Source organism: Oncorhynchus mykiss, chromosome 7 (genome assembly GCF_013265735.2).
Source record: "Oncorhynchus mykiss isolate Arlee chromosome 7, USDA_OmykA_1.1, whole genome shotgun sequence".
Classification (NCBI taxonomy): Eukaryota; Metazoa; Chordata; class Actinopteri; order Salmoniformes; family Salmonidae; genus Oncorhynchus; species Oncorhynchus mykiss.
Window position 1 is genome coordinate 49,549,810 of NC_048571.1, and position 23,838 is coordinate 49,573,647.

Genomic DNA, 23,838 nt, shown 5'->3' on the forward strand with positions numbered 1-23,838 from the left:
AAATCAATGTAGGCTACAGCAGAACACATATGATAATATAGGCCTTCTGCCTATGTGATAATATGAAGCACATACTCAGCTAAAAACATTTTTTAACCTCCCACAATGACTCTCCCCATCTCAAGTCCATTTAACTCCTGAGAGTCAACTTCTTTAATACTGATCGCTTTTATTCGAATGTCTGAAGTGTGAACAGTGGAATAATTAATTAATCATGCCACGAGAGGTACCAGATCTGGGCAAATAGGTGCCGGAACAAACCAAGTCAAATCTGAGAGGTGCAGGATCCTGTTCCTGGTCACTGGTCATACCCGTCCCGTACTAGTTTTTTTGTTGTTGTCAATTTCCCCTATCCCAGCCATGATGGCTTGAACAATGGTAGGAAAAATGTCACTAATATTTCCTGCAACAGGACTTCTACTATAAAAAGTTCAGATCCGCCTCAAGGCAGATTCCCACACTATAGTCTATACCCACAAACTTGTAAACGGCGGTATCCATTTCTTACCCAAGATTACAGTGTGTCTGCCTCTCTCGCTCTCACTGCACAGTGTTTGTGATGTGCTGTGAGGTAAACCAAGGTGACTCTCACATGTGTTTGTGTGGGACTGACTATGCTGCAGCTGGTAGCACTGGTCATGGTCTGTATTTACGCTGTGGTAGCTGCTGAGGAAGCTGAGAACACCAACCACAAACCACCACTCCACTACAGCAGCCTTGCGCTGCCACGGCACCACATCTCCTACTTCCCCCGCAATAACAAGAGAGTGGCCAGGCTCTGTGGAGAGGACCTGCTCTGCCCTTTTAAAGTAAGAACTGTACTCTCATAGTTTTTTAAATTAATACAGGGTGAGCTACTGTGTTATTATTACTCTGTTATTATTCATTGGACTCGCCTACCTGTCAGACCTGCTCTCTCCCTATGAACCTCCACACACCTTATGTTCAAGCCACTCCAAACTACTCCATGGGGGACTGTGCCTTTTCCTCCCATGCACCACACCAATGGAACTCTCTTCCTGATCATCTCAGCGCTGTTCAGACCAATGTTTTTTTTATTTTTTTAAAAGCTAATCTCCATCGGCGGAACCTACCATTATGTCCTTACCTCAAAGGCTTTGATTGTTGCTTTCCTGATATGGTTAGATATACAGTATTTGTTTTTTTTAACTATTTTTATGTTTATTTGATTTTATGCACTTTGAGATTATTCTTGTATAATGAAGAGCACATTTGCAAATGTAATTGATTATTATTATTGTCAGTAATAGGGCCCTATGACTGCCATGTTTGTTATCATCATACACATGGTGGAGGGGGATTAGCTCATTTTAAGTCTCTTGTCTAAGCAGCCATAGTCTTGTGAACAGAAAGTAAGTTTAGAGCTTAAGCCTAAAACAATTGAAAGCTTACAGTGTTTGACAGTGACCACGTACTGATGTTTTGGGGTATCATGGTGGTACAAGTAGGCTGTTTTTAGTGGGGTCTTTTAAGTTCCATCCAAGTGTTAGGCACGTCTTTTAGTTTATGCCTCCCCCTTCCCCACCCTTTAATGTTTTATAACAGGATGTTCTGCTGGATGTGTCGGCCTTCTGGGGCTATGAGAAGAACTGTGCCCCAGAGAACTGCTTTGGCTATCCTGTCTGCACCAGGGTTGACTCCGGATGGTATAATACAATCCCACTCTCTCCATTCACTAACAAGAATATTGTTTCATTTTATTAATTAGCATATTGTGTCAAGCTCTTGTCATACATGTGGATGTGCATAATTTATTTCTGCCACTGGTTTGACCTAACAGAGCTCTTCGTCCTCCCTAGCGCCAGCTCATTGGAGGCAGCCCAGGAGCTGTTCTGGAAACAGGCAGACTTTGGTTACGTCAGGGAGCGCCTCAGTGAGATGAAGACTCTCTGCAAGGACACCAATCCTGTAAACCCTTCCTCCTCTAGTGCAGCTGCACACAGGACTCAGGAATCCACACTGATAAACAGAAAATACGTTTGCTAAACGCTCACATTTGATTTCTAGGGAGACTCGTCTCTGAAATACACCCGCCACACTCGCTTCTGCAGGGCAACCAATCTGTACTTGGACCTGCGGAACCCTCGCAGGGGTCATGAGAGGTCAGTGTACCCTTGGGGACACGTCTTATCTAGAGTCCCATCTGAATTCCTTGTTTCCCTGTGTGCGAAGAATCCTAGTAGTTACGTTTTTATTTCTTACATTTGCTTGTCTCTTCATCGTCATTGACCTGAAAGGCAGGATAGGTGAAAGCAGTATGACTGACCCTCCTCTTGGCCTGATGAAAGAAATTATCATAAAATGAAAGTGTGGGACTCACCTGTGTTTTCTCTGCAGGTATAAGGAGGACTTTCTCCAGGAGGGGGAGATTGGGGGGCTTTTCAGTCTGAACCACGAGCGCTGGCCGCAGAAGGAGAGCACAAGAGCCCTCTGCAGTCCTGGTGAGACAAAACATAGATTCATTATGACCCTCTCTGAACTGTGAGATTCATATCAAGGTTTCTTCTTACTAAAAACATTTCTCTCTGTAACAAAAGTAAAAAGGTTCAATTTGATTGATTGATGGTCACGTCTGTGACTATGAATAACACAGGCATGATAACTCTGAAAAACGCTCGTTTTCCCCTCCCAAGGTATGGTGACCTACAGACATACACAGAGCTGGACTTGAAACCCACAGATGAAGAGCACTGTGACATCATCTTTGAGAAACCTACTGTATTCATGAAGCTTGATGCAGGTGGGCACAGTCTTCATGCCTTTTTAGTACAATATCAAATAACACATTCTGTTTGCGTATAAATAAATACAATTAATAGAACATTGATTTATTATTTTTAACCTTTATTTAACTAAGACCAAATTCTTATTTTCAATGACAGCCTAGGAACAGGGGCCTTGTTCAGGGGCAGAAAGACAGATTTCTACCTTGTCAGCTCGGGGATTTGATCTTACAACCTTTCGGTTACAAGGCCAACGCTCTAACCACTAGGCTAACTGCCTCCCAACATGCTTGGAACCCTGGCAATTTGACTGCAAGCTCATGGGTTCACTCGCAATGGCTGCCTGGTATAGTGATGCAATAATGCTATTTTGAAATGTTCTATCATCTGATGCTGGGTTGCCATGGTAATGTAGACTGTTCATTCAAATGATGCTAACTGATGTGGCTCGTGAAATGGAATGTATTTTTTTGCCATGTCAGTTGAGTTGACTCAACAAACCACAGCATAGATTGAAGGGTAAACTTCCGGCCTTTAGTTTCTGGCATGGTCTAGGTTGAAGATTAAGAAGGTTAAGGCAATATAATAATTCCATGCAGAAGCGTTCGGAAATAAACAAATTCATTGGACCAGCACCGGAGCGAAAATGACTGGAAGTGAATGTTAGCAGTACAGAAAGTTTGCCATGAAAGTGGAAAATACACACAATCGTAGTGAATTTCAGCTAACTAGTCTGCAAACACATAGCCTAACTGTTTTAATGTCATTCTATTTAAATGTCTTTCAGATGATCTATAGCCACTTTATTACCGCATGTCATGTTTTCAATACTGATCCTGTAGTATTAGCAATGGCACTGGTCCAATGAATGTGCTTATTTTCTAACGTTAATGCATACAATTATTACGTTGTCATAACCTGTATTTTTTTCGACTTAGGAATGGGTACACTCAAAATGGCTGCCAGTCCAGCTATTATGTCATTAATGACAAGAATGGAGATGGGCTATCTATGCATTCTATTTCTATGGTAGTGACACAGGAAAGCCGAGGTCACACGAAGCAATCTGGACACAATTGATGTTGTTGCAACAATGTTGCATCTGAGTTGCTCCTTGTGTCACCCCCCCCAAAACAATAGCCTGTGACTTAGTTGCATTGCATCACAAGAGATATAATCATCCTATTTCATGCAGCTGACTCTATACAATGTCCAATCATTGAGCAGAAAAAAGTTGACATGACTTGTCATATTGTGCTGTTCGGAACTTCGTCCGAGTTGTGATGTCAACACAGCTGTCAGTGCTGCTGCAAACTGCGACAGAAGAGACATGCCACATGGGAAATGCATAAACAATTCTAAATATCATGGCTAGTCATGTATATGGTCTGCCAGTCAATAAACATTTTAAAACGTAAACCCAGACCTTTCTCTGTCCAGTTTCAACTGAAATTGTCCAACATGAACTGCACTATCTAGCTAGCTTAGCTTGTCGCTATCTTGGCTAGCTATCTAGCTATCTTGTTAAAACTTGTTTGGAAAATAGGCAACATTTTGCTAGCTAGGTAAATTGTACAGCCGGCATCTTGTCTATGTCAATGCTGTTACAAATACCAAACGTTTGAATAAACAAATAATAACAGCCTTAACCGCGGTACTGACTGAGATGTGATGGATCAACCTGAATGTGTGTTTTTGGCAGGGTTTAACATGTACCATCATTTCTGTGACTTTGTCAACCTGTACATCAACCAGCACATCAACAACTCCTTCAGCAGAGACATCAAAATCCTCATGTGGGACACAGTAAGTGCAATATTCTGCAGCCCATCTCCATTCCACTGACCTGAGACGACAGAAACAGTGCAAGAAATATGGTGATGGCTTAGCTGGGCCCTCCAATAGGCTAATTAGAGATTCCACCATGTTGCTGTCACCTCGCAAGCTGAATGTTTTGTCCAAAGGTGTTTGTACAAACAGAAGCAAGAGAATGGTTGTTTACCAGAGTGTTGTGTATCGATGTGCTGTGTTTCACATTTGACCACTTGCTTGTGGAGGAGATTAAGGTGAAGCAGTGGGTGTAAAACAGAATGATTTATGGGAAACCTTATCCTGTCTATTGTTCCCCCCTCTGTCTGTGGAGGCGAAGGATAAGGATAGAGGAAGGGAGAGAAAATGACAGCGAGATGGAAAGGAATGGCCTCTCATCTGACAATTGTGATCAAGGTCGGTTCGGTTTCAGTTCGATAATAAAGCAAGGTCAGTTCGGTTTCAGTTCGATAATAAAGCAAGGTCGGTTCGGTTTCAGTTTGATAATAAAGCAAGGTCGGTTCGGTTTCAGTTTGATAATAAAGCAAGGTCGGTTCGGTTTCAGTTTGATAATAAAGCAAGGTCGGTTCGGTTTTAGTTCGATAATAAAGCAAGGTCGGTTTGGTTTCAGTTTGATAATAAAGCAAGGTCAGTTCGGTTTCAGTTTGATAATAAAGCAAGGTCGGTTCGGTTTCAGTTTGATAATAAAGCAAGGTCGGTTCGGTTTCAGTTCGATAATAAAGCAATGTCGGTTCGGTTTCAGTTTGATAATAAAGCAAGGTCAGTTCGGTTTCAGTTCGATAATAAAGCAAGGTCGGTTCGGTTTCAGTTTGATAATAAAGCAAGGTCGGTTCGGTTTCAGTTTGATAATAAAGCAAGGTTGGTTCGATTTCAGTTTGATAATAAAGCAAGGTCGGCTCGGTTTCAGTTCGATAATAAAGCAAGGTCGGTTCGGTTTCAGTTTGATAATAAAGCAACGTCGGTTCGGTTTCAGTTTGATAATAAAGCAAGGTCGGTTCGGTTTCAGTTTGATAATAAAGCAAGGTCGGTTCGGTTTCAGTTTGATAATAAAGCAAGGTCGGTTCGGTTTCAGTTTGATAATAAAGCAAGGTCGGTTCGGTTTCAGTTCGATAATAAAGCAAGGTCGGTTTGGTTTCAGTTTGATAATAAAGCAAGGTCGGTTCGGTTTCAGTTTGATAATAAAGCAAGGTCGGCTCGGTTTCAGTTCGATAATAAAGCAAGGTCGGTTCGGTTTCAGTTTGATAATAAAGCAAGGTCGGTTCGGTTTCAGTTTGATAATAAAGCAAGGTCGGTTCGGTTTCAGTTTGATAATAAAGCAAGGTCGGTTCGGTTTCAGTTTGATAATAAAGCAAGGTCGGTTCGGTTTCAGTTTGATAATAAAGCAAGGTCGGTTCGGTTTCAGTTTGATAATAAAGCAAGGTCGGTTCGGTTTCAGTTTGATAATAAAGCAAGGTTGGTTCGGTTTCAGTTTGATAATAAAGCAAGGTCGGCTCGGTTTCAGTTCGATAATAAAGCAAGGTTGGTTCGGTTTCAGTTTGATAATAAAGCAAGGTCGGTTCGGTTTCAGTTTGATAATAAAGCAAGGTTGGTTCGGTTTCAGTTTGATAATAAAGCAAGGTCGGCTCGGTTTCAGTTTGATAATAAAGCAAGGTTGGTTCGGTTTCAGTTTGATAATAAAGCAAGGTCGGTTCGGTTTCAGTTTGATAATAAAGCAAGGTCGGCTCGGTTTCAGTTTGATAATAAAGCAAGGTTGGTTCGGTTTCAGTTTGATAATAAAGCAAGGTTGGTTCGGTTTCAGTTTGATAATAAAGCAAGGTCGGTTCGGTTTCAGTTTGATAATAAAGCAAGGTCGGCTCGGTTTCAGTTTGATAATAAAGCAAGGTTGGTTCGGTTTCAGTTTGATAATAAAGCAAGGTTGGTTCGGTTTCAGTTTGATAATAAAGCAAGGTCGATTCGGTTTCAGTTTGATAATAAAGCAAGGTCGGTTCGGTTTCAGTTTGATAATAAAGCAAGGTCGGTTCGGTTTCAGTTTGATAATAAAGCAAGGTTGGTTCGGTTTCAGTTTGATAATAAAGCAAGGTCGGCTCGGTTTCAGTTTGATAATAAAGCAAGGTTGGTTCGGTTTCAGTTTGATAATAAAGCAAGGTTGGTTCGGTTTCAGTTTGATAATAAAGCAAGGTCGATTCGGTTTCAGTTTGATAATAAAGCAAGGTCGGTTCGGTTTCAGTTTGATAATAAAGCAAGGTCGGTTCGGTTTCAGTTTGATAATAAAGCAAGGTTGGTTCGGTTTCAGTTTGATAATAAAGCAAGGTCGGCTCGGTTTCAGTTTGATAATAAAGCAAGGTTGGTTCGGTTTCAGTTTGATAATAAAGCAAGGTCGGTTCGGTTTCAGTTTGATAATAAAGCAAGGTCGATTTCGGTTGAGATGTTTTTTGTTTTTAAACATTAAATACATTATGTGGGTTGAATGCTGTTACAACACAGAATAAAACAATAATATTAAGTCCCGTGATGGTAAGTGATGGTGTGACTGCCCATGGCTGCTTATCACTTTATTAACCATCCTTTATTTACATGACTTTACTTTAATAAAATATTTCAGTTGTGTATATTACATTTGTTTTATTTGGTTACTTTATTTCACTCCAAGTTATCATCTCGTCTAGAGAGCTGCTGCCTATGCTGTCTGACAAAATAACTATTTTAGTAGTTCTTCAAAGTAAATAAGACATACTTTTATGACTGCTGAATACCAAATATCAGTCACTTAGATCATGTCTTTTCAGGTAGAGATACACTATATATCAAATTTTATTTGTCACATGCGCCGAATACAACAGGTGTAGTAGACCTTACAGTGAAATGCTTACTTTATACAAATGTATGTGGACATGCTTCAAATTTGTGGATTTGGCTACAGTATTTCAGCCACACCCGTTGCTGACCGGTGTGTAAAATAGCGCACACTGCCATGCAATCTCCATAGACAAACATTGGTTGTAGAATGGCCTTACTGAAGAGCTCAGTGACTTTCAACGTGGCACCATTATAGGATGCCACCTTTCCAACAGGTCAGTTCCTGAAATTTCTGCCCTGCTAGAGCTTCCCTGGTCAACTGTAAGTGCTATAATTGTGAAGTGGAAACGTCTAGGAGCAACAACGGCTCAGCTGCGAAGTGGTAGGCCGCACAAGCTCACAGAACAGAACTGCAGAGTGCTGAAGCGCATAGCGTGTAAATATCGCATGTCTTCAGTTGCAATACTCACTACCGAGTTCCAAACTGCCTCTGGAAGCAACGTCAGCCCCATAACTGTTCGTTGGGAGCTTTGGGAAATAGGTTTCCATGGCAATCAGCCACACACAAGCCTAAGATCACAAGAGTCGGCTGGAGTGGTGTAAAGCTCGGTGTCATTGGACTCTGGAGCAGTGGAAATGCGTTCTCTGAAGTGATGAATCACTCTTTACCATCTGGCAGTTTGATGAATGAATCTGGGTTTGGCGAATGCCAGGAGAAAGCTACCTGCCGAGTGAATAGTGTCAACTGTAAAGTTTGTTGGCGGAGGAATAATGGTCAGGGGCTGTTTTTCATGGTTTTTGCAAGTCCCATTAGTTCCAGTGAAGGAAAATCTTAACGCTACAGCACACAGTGACATTCTAGACGATTCTGTGCTTCCAACTTTGTGGCATCAGTTTGAGGAAGGCCCTTTCTTGTTTCAGCATGACAATGCCCCCGTGCACAAAGCGAGGTCCATACAGAAGTGGTTTGTCAAGATCAGTGTGGAAGAACTTAACTGGCCTGCTCAGAGCCCTGACCTCAACCCCATCAAATAACTTTAGAATGAATTGAAACGCTGACTGCGAGCCAGGCCTAATCACCCAACATCAGTGCCTGACCTCATTAATGCTCTTGTGGCTGAATGGAAGCAAGTCCCACAGCAATGTTCCAACATCTAGTGGAAAGCCTTCCCAGAAGAGTAGAGGCTGTTATAGCAGCAAAGGGGGGTACCAACTCCATATCAATGCCCATGATTTTGGAATGAGATGTTCGTCGAGCAGGTGTCAACATACTTTTGGTCATGAAGCAACTGTTCTCTAACCCTCTTGGTCACGCATTCCAATAACCGCTACATTTCAGTTTTCTCCTCCCCACTCAGACCACTCACAGAAAGTCTTAGCAAAATTCACGCTTGATAATTTTCTCTTTGTTAAGAAGCTATTTTTGTTTCTTTTTGACAATTTAAATTTAGAACTACAGTAAGATACTTAATTTTTACCCAGAAATGATTTGATATTCAGATAAAATCGGCTGCATTGGACCTTTAATCAGGTGGCTGACTGCTGGGCAAGTACAGTTCTAATGAAACATACACCATAATTCAAAACAGTGTTTCATAATACTCTCCATGAAATCTGACATGAAGTTTAGCCAGTCCGATGAAGCAACTGAATTTCAAAGTCATCTTTCTGATGTCTTTTTCTTCCTTGTCCGCGTTTTGACAGATATGGGGATCTGTTCAGTGAGACCTGGAAGGCTTTCTCTGACTATGACATCATCCATCTGAAAACTTTTGACACTAAAAGGGTAAGCGAGAGTGTGTGTGTGTGTGTGTGTGTGTGGGCGGGGGGGGGGGGGGGGGGGGGGGGGGGGGGGGGGGGGGTCGTTCATGGTTGTATAACGTATCCATTACCTTGAAACAGGTGTGCTTCAAAGATGTGGTGTTTACCCTGCTCCCCAGGATGAGATATGGGCTGTTCTATAACACACCTATGGTTCGTATTCTGTCTGTATCTCTTCATGTGTAATGAAAATGTAGAGATAGGATTGCGCCGTCAATGAGGAAATCGGAATCCATTTGAGCTGCTTGGGTTGTCCCTGCCTTTCAGACTCCATGCCTTCCTCCGTACCTTCTCTTATTTTGATCACATAGGCTTTATGTCTGTGTTTTTTTCTTTCATGCTTCTCGCCTCATCTTGCCATTTTCTTTTATCATCTGTTATCCAGTTTGGTCATAACTCATAGCATGCCATTTGGGTCAAATATTTATGCTATGTACTCATCATCTCCAGCTCTTAAGTTATTTAAATGATAATTTCAAGGAGATTTGAGTAAAGATGGTATCATTTAAATACTTAGGTCTAGGGGGGGTCAGCCTTGAGGTGTGAAATATTGATAGGTTAGCCTCATATCTGATGCCTTGGATTGCTCCTGCTGCTTATGTCATGTTTATATTCATGTGTTTATATTTATGACTGCTGTGCTCTGGCCTGTAGGAGGGAACCTGTGCTTGGCATGTCTTTAAATGTCTTTCTGTGTGGGTATGGAATGTGTTTGGATTTGTCAGATTTCTATCCAAATAGAATTCTCACTGTGCATCTGTGCGTGTGTGCGAGGGACATTGTGTGTGTGTGTGTGACATTGAGTGTGTGTGTGTACATGCGTGTGTGCGAGGGACATTGTGTGTGTGTGTGTGTGTGTGTACATGCGTGTTTTGTGAGGGACATTGTGTGTGTGTGTGTGTGTGTGTGTGTGTGTGTGTGTGTGTGTGTGTGTGTGTGTGTGTGTGTGTGTGTGTGTGTGTGTGTGTGTGTGTGTTTGTGTGTGTGTGTGTGTGTGTGTGTGTGTGTGTGTGTGTGGGACATTGAGTGTGTGTGTGTACATGCCTGTGTGTGAGGGACATTGTGTATGTGTGTTTGTGTGTAAATGCGTGTACATGCGTGTGTGTGAGGGACATTGTGTATGTATGTGTGTGTGTGTGTGTGTGTGTGGGACATTGAGTGTGTGTGTGTACATGCGTGTGTGCGAGGGACATTGTGTGTGTGTGTGTGTGTGTGTACATGCGTGTTTTGTGAGGGACATTGTGTGTGTGTGTGTGTGTGTGTGTGTGTGTGTGTGTGTGTGTGTGTGTGTGTGTGTGTGTGTGTGTGTGTGTGTGTGTGTGTGTGTGTGTGTGGGACATTGAGTGTGTGTGTGTACATGCCTGTGTGTGAGGGACATTGTGTATGTGTGTTTGTGTGTAAATGCGTGTACATGCGTGTGTGTGAGGGACATTGTGTATGTATGTGTGTGTGTGTGTGTGTGTGGGACATTGAGTGTGTGTGTGTACATGCGTGTGTGCGAGGGACATTGTGTGTGTGTGTGTGTCTTTGTGTGAGTGTGTGTACATGCGTGTGTGTGAAGAACATTGTGTATGTGCACGTGGGACAGACAGATGGAGCTAATGGATTTGTCTTGGTGTGTAAATGGCAGGTATCTGACTGCCACAGTGAAGTGATGTTCAGGGCCTTCTCCCAGAATGTTCTATATCGACTCAACATTCCAGAGGATGGAACCAAGGTAAGGAATACTGACCACACATGCAGACACACACGCATACACACACACATGCACACACACCTTTTCTTCACTGGTCTGTAGCTCACCGATACAGGCTTTACTGGTCTTTACGACCCCAGACTGAGTGCATTTGACTGTATCTTTACGACCACTGAAGACGGTTGTGAGGATGCAGCTCATTGTGTATTCTCGGCTGATGCTAAGAATATGCTAACAGCCTTCCTGTGAGATGGCAGTGCTTGCGATACCGTCTCCCAGCTGAATAAGAGGTGTGCCCGGCCCTGACCCCCTCTCAGCTCCTCTCAGCTCCTCCTTTCATCCCTCTGATTAATGGTTCAGGGAGACAGCAGACTGCTCCTCTCTACCATTGTGTTCTACTCATCACAATATCAGCTCTCCTTATGCACACACTGCTGTTTCATGTCATCCATCTAATATGCTTTTCTAGTTGGGTAACTGCATGTATTTGGTATTATGTGGTGGTGTGTTCCCTCTGGGTTTCTCCTGACAGTCTGTGTGGTTTGTGGCTGATCACTTTCACAGTTTCTCTTTTTTTAACATTAGGAGTTGTCTTCCTGAGGCTATTTCCAACTCAGATGGTACAATGCCAGTGAGACTGAAATTGAGTTTTGTAGGACTTTTAGCCACTAGATGGTGATGCTGTATAGGACATTTACTCTCTCACTTGTTATATAAACCCTCTGTGCTGTAGCTCTATGTAATGTGTAATACAAAAGACTGTAGAAAACTCCCACTTCACCTCTGGATGGGAGCCTGCCCCTTATTGGTTGTGGGAGTTTTCTACAAGTACATCAAATTGAGATTAAGGTCCTTGAAAAGCTATGGATGGGTTTACAGTTTTTCTTAATCACATTCAAGCATTTTGGGGATCTGATTTGAAAAGTATCTATAGCAGCAATGTTCAAATGCTCAAATACATTTACAGAACTTCAGAACATTTTCTTGCCTGAGTTACCTGAGTTGCATATCTTAGACACACTTTTGCTAGACTTTAAATACAGATGTCATCATTGAATACAACATTCACTGTTAAGTGAATTTTACACGTTGTTTTAATTGGAAGAGAAATGTGTGAAATTGTGTTCACTGTTTCCAGTAATCAGTAAATACTTGTGCACTAATGCCTAAATCACCCCATCAGTGTCATGCCATGCATAATATAGGGGAAGATCTAGGCAATGGGGAAGATCTAGGCAATGAGGAAGATCTAGGCAATGGGGAAGATCTAGGCAATGGGGAAGATCTAGGCAATGGGGAAGATCTAGGCAATGAGGAAGATCTAGGCAATGGGGAAGATCTAGGCAATGGGGAAGATCTAGGCAATGGGGAAGATCTAGGCAATGGGGAAGATCTAGGCAATGGGGAATAAGTTTAGATCTTTTTTTATTTTACGACATGTAAAGATGTGACCTTCCATTATAGAGCTTTGATGTGGATTGAGGCATTTACATTCATATCAGTTGTGTTCTTCCGTTGTATTCACCTTTCCTTATTTATATTGTGTTTCTGTGCGCCAAGGAAAAGTCTACAAAACAATGAGCCAATCAACCTATGTGTTGAATACGTGGAATTTGATTGTGAGGATACTGATGAATGAATCCTTATTGCTTCTTTTTTATTTGACTTTTTCTCAGGAATAATATTTGATTTGATGTATATTGTTTAGTGAAACATGCATAAAAGGAGTGTAATTGTCCATGATTGTACACCTTTGGATAGTTGTAATTCCAATTTTGATCATCGTGATTTAGTGACTGCTAAGAAAATGTATTGATCTACTGGGATTTTAAAAAGACAGACGAACTTTCTGTTTCGTGTGCTTGGACTCCATCTTTTTTGTTTTTATGAATGTGTTTGCCATTTTGATGGTATAATATAATTTTGATGAATATACTGTATTAATGTTTTGAGAAGGCAACCACATTTTGAAAGTGCATTTACTGTTTTGCAAAAGGCCACAGAGTTCTGGTTCTTTTAGACTGTTTTGAAAATCGACAAAGTTGAATGCTTTTACACGTTTGAGAAAAAAATGTATTGCGTGAAATGCTGGAGTTCATCTTTTGCGATTTCTGTTAATGCACCATATCCAATATAGATGTCCTATTTATATCATCTGACTACTCCTGATCCTTATGCTCCTGGTTTCAGGAGGGGAGGATTCGTGTCATGTTGTTAGCACGCAGCACAGACTATCGCAAGACATTAAACCAGCAGGAGGTGAGTCCAGTCTGAGGCAGCACTGCCCACTTCTCCCTCCCTCAATTGATTTACTGCCTCCTCCAGCTCTTAACTGGCCATTTAAAATCTTATTTAAACTGGCGGAGTAAAATGCCTGTGATTTATGCGGCCGGTGTCTGTGTTCGTTCCTCTCATTGATCAGAGAATGCATCTCACTGTGTTCATACAGCTCACAAACGCCCTGAAGACCGGGCCTTTACTCGAGGTCAACGTGGTGGATTACAAATACAAGTGAGTGTGAACAGTTAGATGCATTATTGGTGGATAAATGATATGGTGCTGCTGGAGGACATAAAGGCAGCAGCACAAAGGGAATTGAGTAACAGGTGTATTTTATTGTCTGACACACTGCTATTAGAGTGGGGTAAATATTGAGTGGTATACTATGTTGGAGTGAAGTCAGTAGGGGTATTATGAGTTAAGTAGTAAGTTAAATGTCATAACTGTCTGTCTTGTCTGTAGGGACGTCCCGTTCCTGGAACAACTCAGGATTACCCACAACTCTGACATCTTCATCGGGATTCATGGGGCGGGACTTACTCACCTGCTCTTCCTCCCTGATTGGGCCGTCATCTTTGAGCTGTGAGTGACACTGTTCAGTCTGTCTGTGTGTGTCTAAAACAGCTTTATGTCTTTGGGTTTTTCTGGGTCTGTGTGGGTCTGTGTATCTGTCTGTTCCATTGGATCCTTGTCTGTCTGTCTGTCCTTCCATGCTCTTTGAATGGTGAAGTACAGGCCAACAGAGCAGAGCTCTCCCTGTGCCGTCTGTGCTGGATATAGTGCTATCTGTGTGATGGGTCTGACAGCATGCTGTGCTCTGTTAGCCCTTAGCCATGAGGTGCAGCAGTGAATAACGGCCTAATTAAACAGGCATTCATCAGGCCGGGCCATGCAGGGCTGGGAGGCATACTGAGAGAAGAGAGTGAGAGCAGGAGATAAAGTGTCTGCATCTGTTCTCCACAGATATAACTGTCAGGATGAGAGCTGCTATCGAGATCTGGCTCGGCTGCGGGGGATCCGATATGCGACTTGGCAAAAAAGGGACAAAGTGCTCCCAGAGGATAAGGTGGGACACTCCAGTACCGCTCCTGCCACCTCCACCTAACTCACTGCCCCAGGTCCCCAGAGACACCTTACCAATCCTCACCTGTAGCTGCAGCATGTACCACCAGACTCATCTGTCATTTTGTCTTTAGTATATACACTTGCGTTGCCTCGCACAGACACTCACAAATCACAGACCTGCAGTGCGGTGTTCATAACGACTCTTTCTTTCACCCCCCCCACACACACACAGGGTCACCATCCCACCCTGGGGGAGCATCCTAAATTCACCAACTACTCCTTTGATGTGGAGGAGTTTGTGCGTCTGGTGCTGAAAGCAGCAGACTTCGTCCTGAACCACCCCGAGTGGAAGCCCCGGCTCAGCCGTGATGAACTGTAGGCCCCCAGCAGCAGACTTCGTCCTGAACCACCCCGAGTGGAAGCCCCGGCTCAGCCGTGATGAACTGTAGGCCCCCAGCAGCAGACTTCGTCCTGAACCACCCCGAGTGGAAGCCCCGGCTCAGCCATGATGAACTGTAGGCCCCCAGCAGCAGAAGGAACACAGGACAGTTAGGTGAAGTCAAACCCCTGGACTCAAACACAGCCATCTTAGAAATCTAAAAGTACATTTTAACAATGAAGATGTTGTATATTATCAAGGTAAAATGTAAGTTTACAACCTTGCTTTTCAGCTATATTACCTGCCAACACAGCCCAGGGTACATCTCAATAGAGATAATGAAGACCAATCAAATGGCCTTGGCAAACCTTATGAGTGCCTGCTACCATTTTCCTTGCTAGAGAAAAGTATATACTCCTTACAACAATTGCCAAATTTGTATTACATGCTTCCACTGGTGTGTTTGCCAGAAAGAACATTTGTTTCATTTCTAAACAATGTGCTTATTTTCTGCATTTTCTGATAAAGTTGTGTGTGACAGACAGGGATGTACCTTTCAGCATGTTGTGTATGTATGTACCAGTTTGAACAACACTTCAGAATGGTCTTTGCAGGTGTTTTGTAGTCCCTATCGCACACAAACTATCGAATGAATCTAAAGCTCAATGTTTTATTTATGAGAAAGGGAGTCAGACCTTTTGGTCGATGTTTTGCAAAGACTTGTGAAGTCATTTTATATTTCAAGGCCATGGAAACATTTTGAAATAAATCTTTTCAAAAGAACTGATCTCTTTTTTTGTGTGTGTAATTTAACCCTAAAAGTGGCAACATATTTTTTTGATGACCAAATTGGTAATGATTGCAAAGTAACACCTGTCAAGCAGTAAAATAATAAAATAAAAACCTTCTGTAACACAAGTAAATACATTTTTAACACATTTATAGTCAAGTTTATGTTAAAAAATATCTGTTTTTGTGTGTCATGTTTTTAACCGTTATTTGAATACATTTCACCCATAGCAACTGAAAAAATGTGTTGTGATTCTGTGATACTCAAGGGCTGAGAAATTACAGATTGAGCCAGTCTGACATACCGGTACGACCGATATGGGCAGCCGATATGGGCAGTATGATCAGATTTTTGGAAAGCTATGGGCTGTCAACTCCGTTCCAATTTAATCTGAAAGATGAGACTCTCACCTTGGTATAGAGATTGACTGGAAGCTTAATATGCATTTACATTTTTTTTGGAGGGGGGGGGAGTGGTGCCATATGTATATCTTTTCAGGGTACATGCATCGACTTCTGTGCTAAATGTGATGCTTTTATGACAAAGTGCGCACTTGAATAACATTTTTCAGAAAGATTATTTTTTATTTATTCCATATTAAGACAGTGTTTTTTCGTCAGTAACTAGTTGCTTGACAAAGTCTTACAGTTCCGGAAGGATCAAAAAAAGGGTTTATAAATTATGTTTTTGACACTTGGGGTCCAAATATACCCGTTGGCGCTAAGCATCAGTGATTTTATTAATCATAATTTTAGTCAATCTTTGATGGTGACCATGAACAGAAACGCTCTGAACTTTTCCAAAATAATTGCTGATCTCAAACAGTTATTTTCTGTGGGTTTCATTATTTTAGTTAGCTGGGGACTGGGGAGGAATGTCTCCCCACAAAAGGGCACTGTTTCAGATCTTTCTGTAAAAACCATAAATCTGTCTGACCTCAAAACCACCAAGCCTGTGCTATCGGTGACACCGTTTCACCGCTAGATGGCAGCAGAACACCACACATTAGTCAACAGATGAGTTTATTTCAGGATTACACAGCAGAGGATTACACGATGTGTGGCACTGCATTGATTAGCCTGAGACTGCTTTCTTTATATAGTCTGTTGAACTCATGTGTAATCTGGGTCAGGATTTATTCAGTTGATTGATCATATGATGAATGATAGATAGGCTAGCTCTTAAATATGAATCAGGCTACGTAGCTGATGTGCTAAAGGATTGTCAGGAGTTGTACCCCGTTCACAACACTAACACAGAAAATTTCATGTAGGCAGGCCTATCTGAGCTGCTCTTGACAGATGTTGTGGCTGGACTTTCCCAATATTGACAGACTGTCTGGGATGAACACTATTTATGGGTCGGCTAAGGTTACGGCCAGTAACCTCAAATAAAATAAGAATCTCAATGCAGCGGATGAAAAGTGGGGAAACCAAGATGTATGCCCTCAATAACCTTCATGGCAGCAGAGAGCAGAAGGGTATCCTACGAAGCAAGTTAGATCTACTCCGGGTTTTCTAAAGCTAACCAGTTTCAGTTAGCTTCTCACTCAAACTTGTGCTTCATCTGCCTACGATGACGGTGGGTGTTGCTCGTCCGCCTGCCGCTTGCAGTCTTCTAACTGCAAGTGCAGTTCTGCTGAGAGAATGATGAAACATCAACCCATGGGTGAGTTAGTGCCACATTTTCATTTGTGACAAAATTAGACATGCTATGAGGTGAAATAGAATTTTAGAAGTGTTGTCTTTCTTTTATTAGTATATGAACATTGTCAATTAACTCAGAAAATCAAAATGTCAGTTGTGTGTGTGTGTGTGTGTGTGTGTGTGTGTGTGTGTGTGTGTGTGTGTGTGTGTGTGTGTGTGTGTGTGTGTGTGTGTGTGTGTGTGTGTGTGTGTGTGTGTGTGTGTGTGTGTGTGTGTGTGTGTGTGTGTGTGTGTGAGAGAGAGAGAGAGAGAGAGGGAGAGAGAGACAGAGACAGAGATAGAGACAGAGAGAGAGAGAGAGAGAGAGAGAGAGAGAGGGAGAGAGAGACAGAGACAGAGATAGAGACAGAGAGAGAGAGAGAGAGAGAGAGAGAGAGAGAGAGAGATAGAGACAGAGAGAGATAGAGAGAGAGAGAGAGAGAGAGAGAGAGAGACCCTTGGAAACCCGCGGTGGTCCATTCAGTGAGTAGTGTGTATGCGCGCCTCCTGTGTGTAATTAGGATGGAAGCATGTGCTGGGTGAGTTATGGTCTTTCGGTGCAGTTATGTCCCCAATCGTTATCTATGAGCTTTAGCCATTAGCGCTTATGACAGCGACTTTTGGATATTTTCTTCAGGTGTCCCACATGGTGCTTTCTAAACAGGGCTGCTTGGGTGGCCTTATTTCGTGTTAGAAGTAATGATGTGTGTCTACCCTGGAGGTGTTGAATTACCGCCTCCTCTGTTGCTCTTAATGTGTGCCATATGGGGGGAGAAATGAGCTTGAAATATGCAAGGAGAGGGTGTGCTCATTCAAAGAGAGCCTATGGCTTAATCATGGGGAAGTGTGATGTGCGTAAAGTCATTAAGGCACATCTCATCCAGTGATTCAGACTAGATTAGGGAGAATTATTGCACTGCAGTTTTACCAGTTGGGCTTTTGAGGATTGAGGTTTCACTGCCAATGCAAGGGAAATACACTATATATACACAAATATGTGCAATCTCCATAGACAAACACTGGCAGTAGAATGGCCTTACTGAAGAGCTCAGTGACTTTCAACGTGGCATCGTCGTAGGATGTCACCTTTCCAACAGGTTAGTTAAAGCTGCCCAAGTCAACTGAAAGTGTTGTTATTGTGAATTGGAAACGTCTAGGAGCAACAACGGCTCAGCCGCTAAGTGGTAGGCCACACAAGCTCACAGAATGGGACCACCGAGTGCTGAACGCGTAATGGGTAGAAATAGTCTGTCCTCTGTTGCAACACTCACTACAGAGTTCCAAACTGCCTCTCGAAGCAATGTCAGCACAATAACTGTTCGTCTGGAGCTTCATGAAATGGGTTTCCCTTACTGAGCAGCCGCTCACAAGCCTAAGATCACCATGCGTAATGCCAAGCATCAGGTGGAGTGGTGTAAAACTCATCGCCATTGGACTCTGGAGCAGTGGAAACACTTTCCATGGAGTGATGAATTCAGTGGAGGCTGCTGAGGGGAGAATGGCTCATAATAATGGCTGGAACGGAGCCAATGGAATGGTATCCAACCATGTGTTTGATGTGTTTGATGCCAGCTATTACTATGAGCCCGTCCTCTTCAATTAAGGTGCCACCAACCTCCTGTGGATGAATCACGCCTCACCATCTGGCTGTCCGACGGACAAATCTGGGTTTGGCGGATGCCAGGAGAATGCTCCCTGCCCGAATGCATAGTGCAAAGTGTAAAGTTTGATGGAGGAGGAATAATGGTCTGGAGCTGTTTGTCATGGTTCTGGCTAGTCCCTTCAGTTCCAGTGAAGGGAAATCTTAACGCTACAGCATACAATGACATTCTAGAAGATTCTGTGCTTCCAACTTTGTGGCATCATTTTGGGGAAGGCCCTTTCCCGTTTCAGCATGACAATGTCTCCGTGCACAAATCGAGGTACATACAGAAGTGGTTCGTGGAGATCGGAGTGAAAGAACTTGACTGGCCTGCACAGAGCCCTGACCTCAACCCCATCAAACACATTTGGGATGAATTGGAACGCTGACCGCGAGCAAGGCCTAATCGCCCAACATCTGTGCTCGACCTCACTAATGCTCTTGTGGCTGAATGGAAGCAAGTCCCACAGCAATGTTCCAACATCTAGTGGAAAGCATTCCCAGAAGAGTGGAGGCTGTTATAGCAGCAAAGGGGACCAAATGTATATTAATGCCCATTATTTTGGAATGAGATGTTCGTCGAGCAGGTGTCCACATCCTTTTGGTCATGTAGTGTATATAGGCCTAATGCCACCGGTGGTTCTCACTGCAGTTCAAACACTACCCACAGAGATCATTAAATCAATAAGCATTGCATCCCTTGTTTTGCCATTTAACTAACTTGTCTAGGCCTATCTAGTCTAGTTTGTGAGCTCACTTCTTTGTCATACTTTGCTCATGTCTTTTCTACCCAGGCCATAGATTTGATTTAGTTTTCATCATCTATTTCCTCTCTCGTCCATTTCCCCTAGTCTTTTTGCACAATATCCATCAAATGTGTCTTATAAAAAAACATGTCTCACCACTAAGCAGAGATAAATCAATTACAGTGAGCTCATCTTACCTCACCACTTCTACAGGCGTCCAACAAAGCAGGAAAACATTCTCTTTCAGGGGATAAATGTGGAAATATTGATTGAGTGGGAAAAAAATATTCAAGTTATGACCAGATATTTCCATGTTTTTCTCTCCGAGGCAACGATTCTGGGGGGAAATAGTCCCAGAAGGGATACTATTTACCTGGGTCTCTGGAACCCGAGACGGACTTTACTCCACTCTTACCCATTCAGCAGTATTTCTTCCATCAACTCTTTTCATGCCAAATGGGATATATGAAGGAAGTTGAAAGATATTATCAATATAAAACATATGTCTTTATGATAACCTTGGCTTGGTCTCTTTTGAAATCACTGCTCTTGCTGAATATACCTGTTTGTCTACCGTACCATGGCTTAAATTTAATTTCACATTTAACCTCAAAACTTGATGCCCAGCAAAGTGTTTTTTTTTCTCTCAATTTGTTTTGTTCCAATACAACCTGGCCGTTTGTGGATGACGAGATAAGTGCTTTTGATGAAATAATATTAACGGAATGGTCAGGAGTTTGAAATGAACCCATTAGCCGTTTTCACTCTTCTGCTAAAAGGCCCCACATCCACATCGCTGAACGCTGGGTTCATATTCCTGAAATCACATTAGCTGGATTTTCACATATTTATGTCAAAATATCTTGACATCATCCAGCTGGAGATCACGTTGAATCCAATAACATTTTGGTGGCTGATCTGATCTGACAACTGAGCCAACGCAGACAACAGCGGATTTTTAGTCTTCACGAGGGAGCTGGCCATGGTGCTGAAGTCCTTTCGAGCGCCTCTTTCCGCGGTCCTACATTGTGTTCATTCATGTAGGCTACCTCTATTGGAAGAAGTAGAGCCATCCCTCTGTTGAGTCAGTGAGGGAAACTGCAACATTAGCTGACATCAATCAACATTTTGAAGCCTGTAGTGTTTGGTGTTTCAGCGCTTCCCATGGTTATGTACATACTACCTCAATTGTGCCGACCAACCAGTGCTCCCGCACATTGGCTAACCGGACTATCTGCATAGTGTCCCACCACCCACCACCCGCCAACCCCTCTTTGACGCTACTGCTACTCTCTTTTCATCATATAGGCATAGTCACTGTAACCATATCTACATGTACATACTACCTCAATCAGCCTGACTAACCGGTGTCTGTATGTAGCCTCGCTACTTTTATAGCCTCGCAACTGTATATAGCCTGTCTGTTTACTGTTGTTTTATTTCTTTACTTATTTATTGTTCACCTAACACATTTTTTGCACTATTGGTTAGAGCCTGTAAGTAAGCATTTCTCTGTAAGGTCTACACCTATTCGGTGCACGTGACAAATAAACTTTGATTTGATTGAAAGTAGCACATGTTATATCTTCTTAGGCATATTGAAAATGTATGTTTCATGCAGACAGGTAGATTCATAAATGTAGGACTAGTTTAGGACTAGTTTTAGTCCAGGTTAGGCCATTACCTCATCAGACCGAGATAATGAGCGACCATGAGATTAGGTGATATGTGAAGACTTCACTTCGCTTCAACTGCAACCTTACAGCTCACGTTCTACCCCCCCCCCCCCCCCCCCCCCCCCCCCCCCTCATAAAAAAGAAAAACCGTCCAGCCCCGAGCTTCGCGAGGTTGTTTTTGGTAAATATTTTATTAGATAAATGTCTAGACAGGGGAAGTGTAGACTACACGATGATGGAAAGTAATCGCCACGAGAGATTGATTGTACTAGCTGAATTGCACCGGCCGGGCCTAGCCACGTGTTTATCTGAGCACACTCAAAATGTATTTTATTTCATGCTCTCTCCATCAAAAAAAAGATATATTGCAACATAGGCTAACTGTAGGCCTATGTTTCGCCTATTCGATCAATGTAAAGCAATGTGTGTAGACACAGTGAACAGAAAGACAAGGCACTCCATATATGATATGCCCTCGAATCTCTGACGTGGTAAAACATCTGCAGCATATCAAGTCCTGCAGCCGATCCTCCTCTATTTGGGTCGTTAGCGGACATCGACCTGGCCAAAGCCTAATGACTATAAATACAGCGCTACGCAATCAATCGCAAAGCCTTCATAGAATATTCTAGGGATCAAATAATGGATAGCATAGGCCTATATCTTGGAGCATATCTGTGAGACGGAGTTGATTCAATTTGGTTGTTTAATCACCTTGGGGGTTGACATTTACACACCTACGCGCGCGGGCGCAGATCTCAAGTAGGCCTAGTCTGTTGATATTTATCCACGGTTTGTTAAATGATGTTCGAAGTGTGGAAGCGAGCCGGCCTATTATGTGATGCTAAGTGTAATCGATTCAATCGGTCAGTTGAGCAGCTGCCAAGACTTTTGGATTGCATTCATCTCGTCATCATCTCTTGCCTCTTGATTTTCTCCTTGGACTTGCCGATGCCGTCATTTCAGCACATCCCTCACTTGGCTACTTGTAAACTATGACATCAGTGAACGTATACTTGAGACATGGCAAATGGGGCGGGCGCAGCGAAAGTGTTCAGAACCGGGAAGACAGCCTCACAATTCTCATGTCAAATCGATATCAGCTCGGGAGGAGCGCGCACGGGGAGCGCAACTATCATTCTACCATCACCATCACTCTCGCTTCTCCAGCCGCTAGCGGACCCGTCTTACGGGCATTGGCGGGGGACCATTGCCAATAACACAATTAACTTGTGTGGAACGTTTAGAAAACACGAGTCTGTGTTCTCGTGTTTGGATTTATTCACTTTTGGTGACTTTTTTTATGCCATGAATGAGTAACCTTCCCATGTCTATGTCACTGTCCTCTTTTGGTTCCATCTATTATGGGACGCAGTATAATAACTAGAAGGTGGATCCAGTCGATAACCAAACTCAGACAGCTCACCCGGCTCCGGTGCGGTGGCACCCCGGCTTTAGCACACCCCGCTGCCAGAGTGTGGCCGGCTCCGCTAGATGGACAGGGAGCTCGAAGGATTGCCTTGTAGTCGGAAACCGGATTCAGTGGAGTGAAGAAAAAGCAACACACAGCAAGCGTGCTATCCCTGATTCCTAAACAATTTGATTATGCCACCGGTTTTATAGATTTAGGTAAGATGTTATTTTTCATTCTTAATTCCTTGCATTGATTTGAATAGATTACCTGCTTTCTTGTTTGTTCCGTGACTGTTCCATGGACTCGGACGCACACGGTCAATGATAGGCTAATGAAATAGGACCAGGGTCAGGAGAAGACTTTGCTTTTAGAAGAGGTAGGCAGGCACTAGGCAGGCTACCATTTGTCATGCCGCACAGAGGAGGGGTGGTGATCGGTAAGGGGAAAATAACTTTGATGTTCTGGTTTTCTACAGTGTGACCAATCTGTCAAATGACCACTCTGTGAGAGGACGTTTTAGTGAAAAATACTTGAATTAAACAAATTATCTTCACACTCTGACCATAAAAGTCACTTTGGATTCCTGTTTTCTTTAGATTGCTGAATCTAAACCGTTACACCGAATTGACTGTTTTAAATTAATCCGAGGGAACTTCAGAAAAATCCAAATGAATGTGAATGTGTTCGCAGTAAGGGCAGCGATTGAGGAGAGATTGATGCAGTGTTCACTGCAAGGTTAAATAAGCGATCGGTCGGGGATCTGTGCTGCTTAGCACCTATTGAGTGGTACGCAAGGCTGATCCGCTGATCTGGCTCTTTTTCACCCGACTACGCTTGGATCCTGATCAGGTGGGAATAGAGAGGGAGCAGAGACGCGAGACACACACACACACACACACACACACACACACACACACACACACACACACACACACACACACACACACACACACACACACACACACACACACACACACACACACACACAAAGAGGTAAATTACTTGGTGCATGTTAATAGGAGCAGTAATGAGAGCCAACCCCTATTATGTTGTAATTGTTAGTCATCCCACCGTCCTACTCCTCACCACCTCCTCGCCACTCTTCTCTCTGTTCTGCTCTGCAATTTGTACAGTATAGAGAGTGTAATTATTTCCCCATTGTTTCTCTGTGCGGTAGTGGCACTCTGCAGAGACCGTGTCATTAGTGCAGGGCAGAGGGGGAGATGGAGAGGGCCCCAGAGAGAGGAAAGGTTTGGGGACTTAATTCTCATTGA

General features: G+C 42.9%; 1 protein-coding gene and 1 pseudogene across 2 annotated transcripts in view; both read left to right on the top strand.

Annotated features, from left to right (window-relative positions):
- The first annotated feature begins 1 nt into the window (after position 1).
- On the top strand, positions 2 to 15,394 carry LOC110527959 (annotated as a pseudogene).
- A 6,586-nt stretch (positions 15,395 to 21,980) lies between these two features.
- Positions 21,981 to 23,838, top strand: part of tafa4b (TAFA chemokine like family member 4b) — a 48,405-nt gene continuing 46,547 nt past the window's right edge. The window contains exon 1 of one of the 2 annotated variants that reach the window (XM_036983443.1): positions 21,981 to 22,779. The gene's annotated coding sequence lies outside the window, so the exon portion shown is untranslated. The remainder of the gene's footprint in view (positions 22,780 to 23,838) is intronic. The other variant, XM_036983444.1, reaches the window with a different exon arrangement.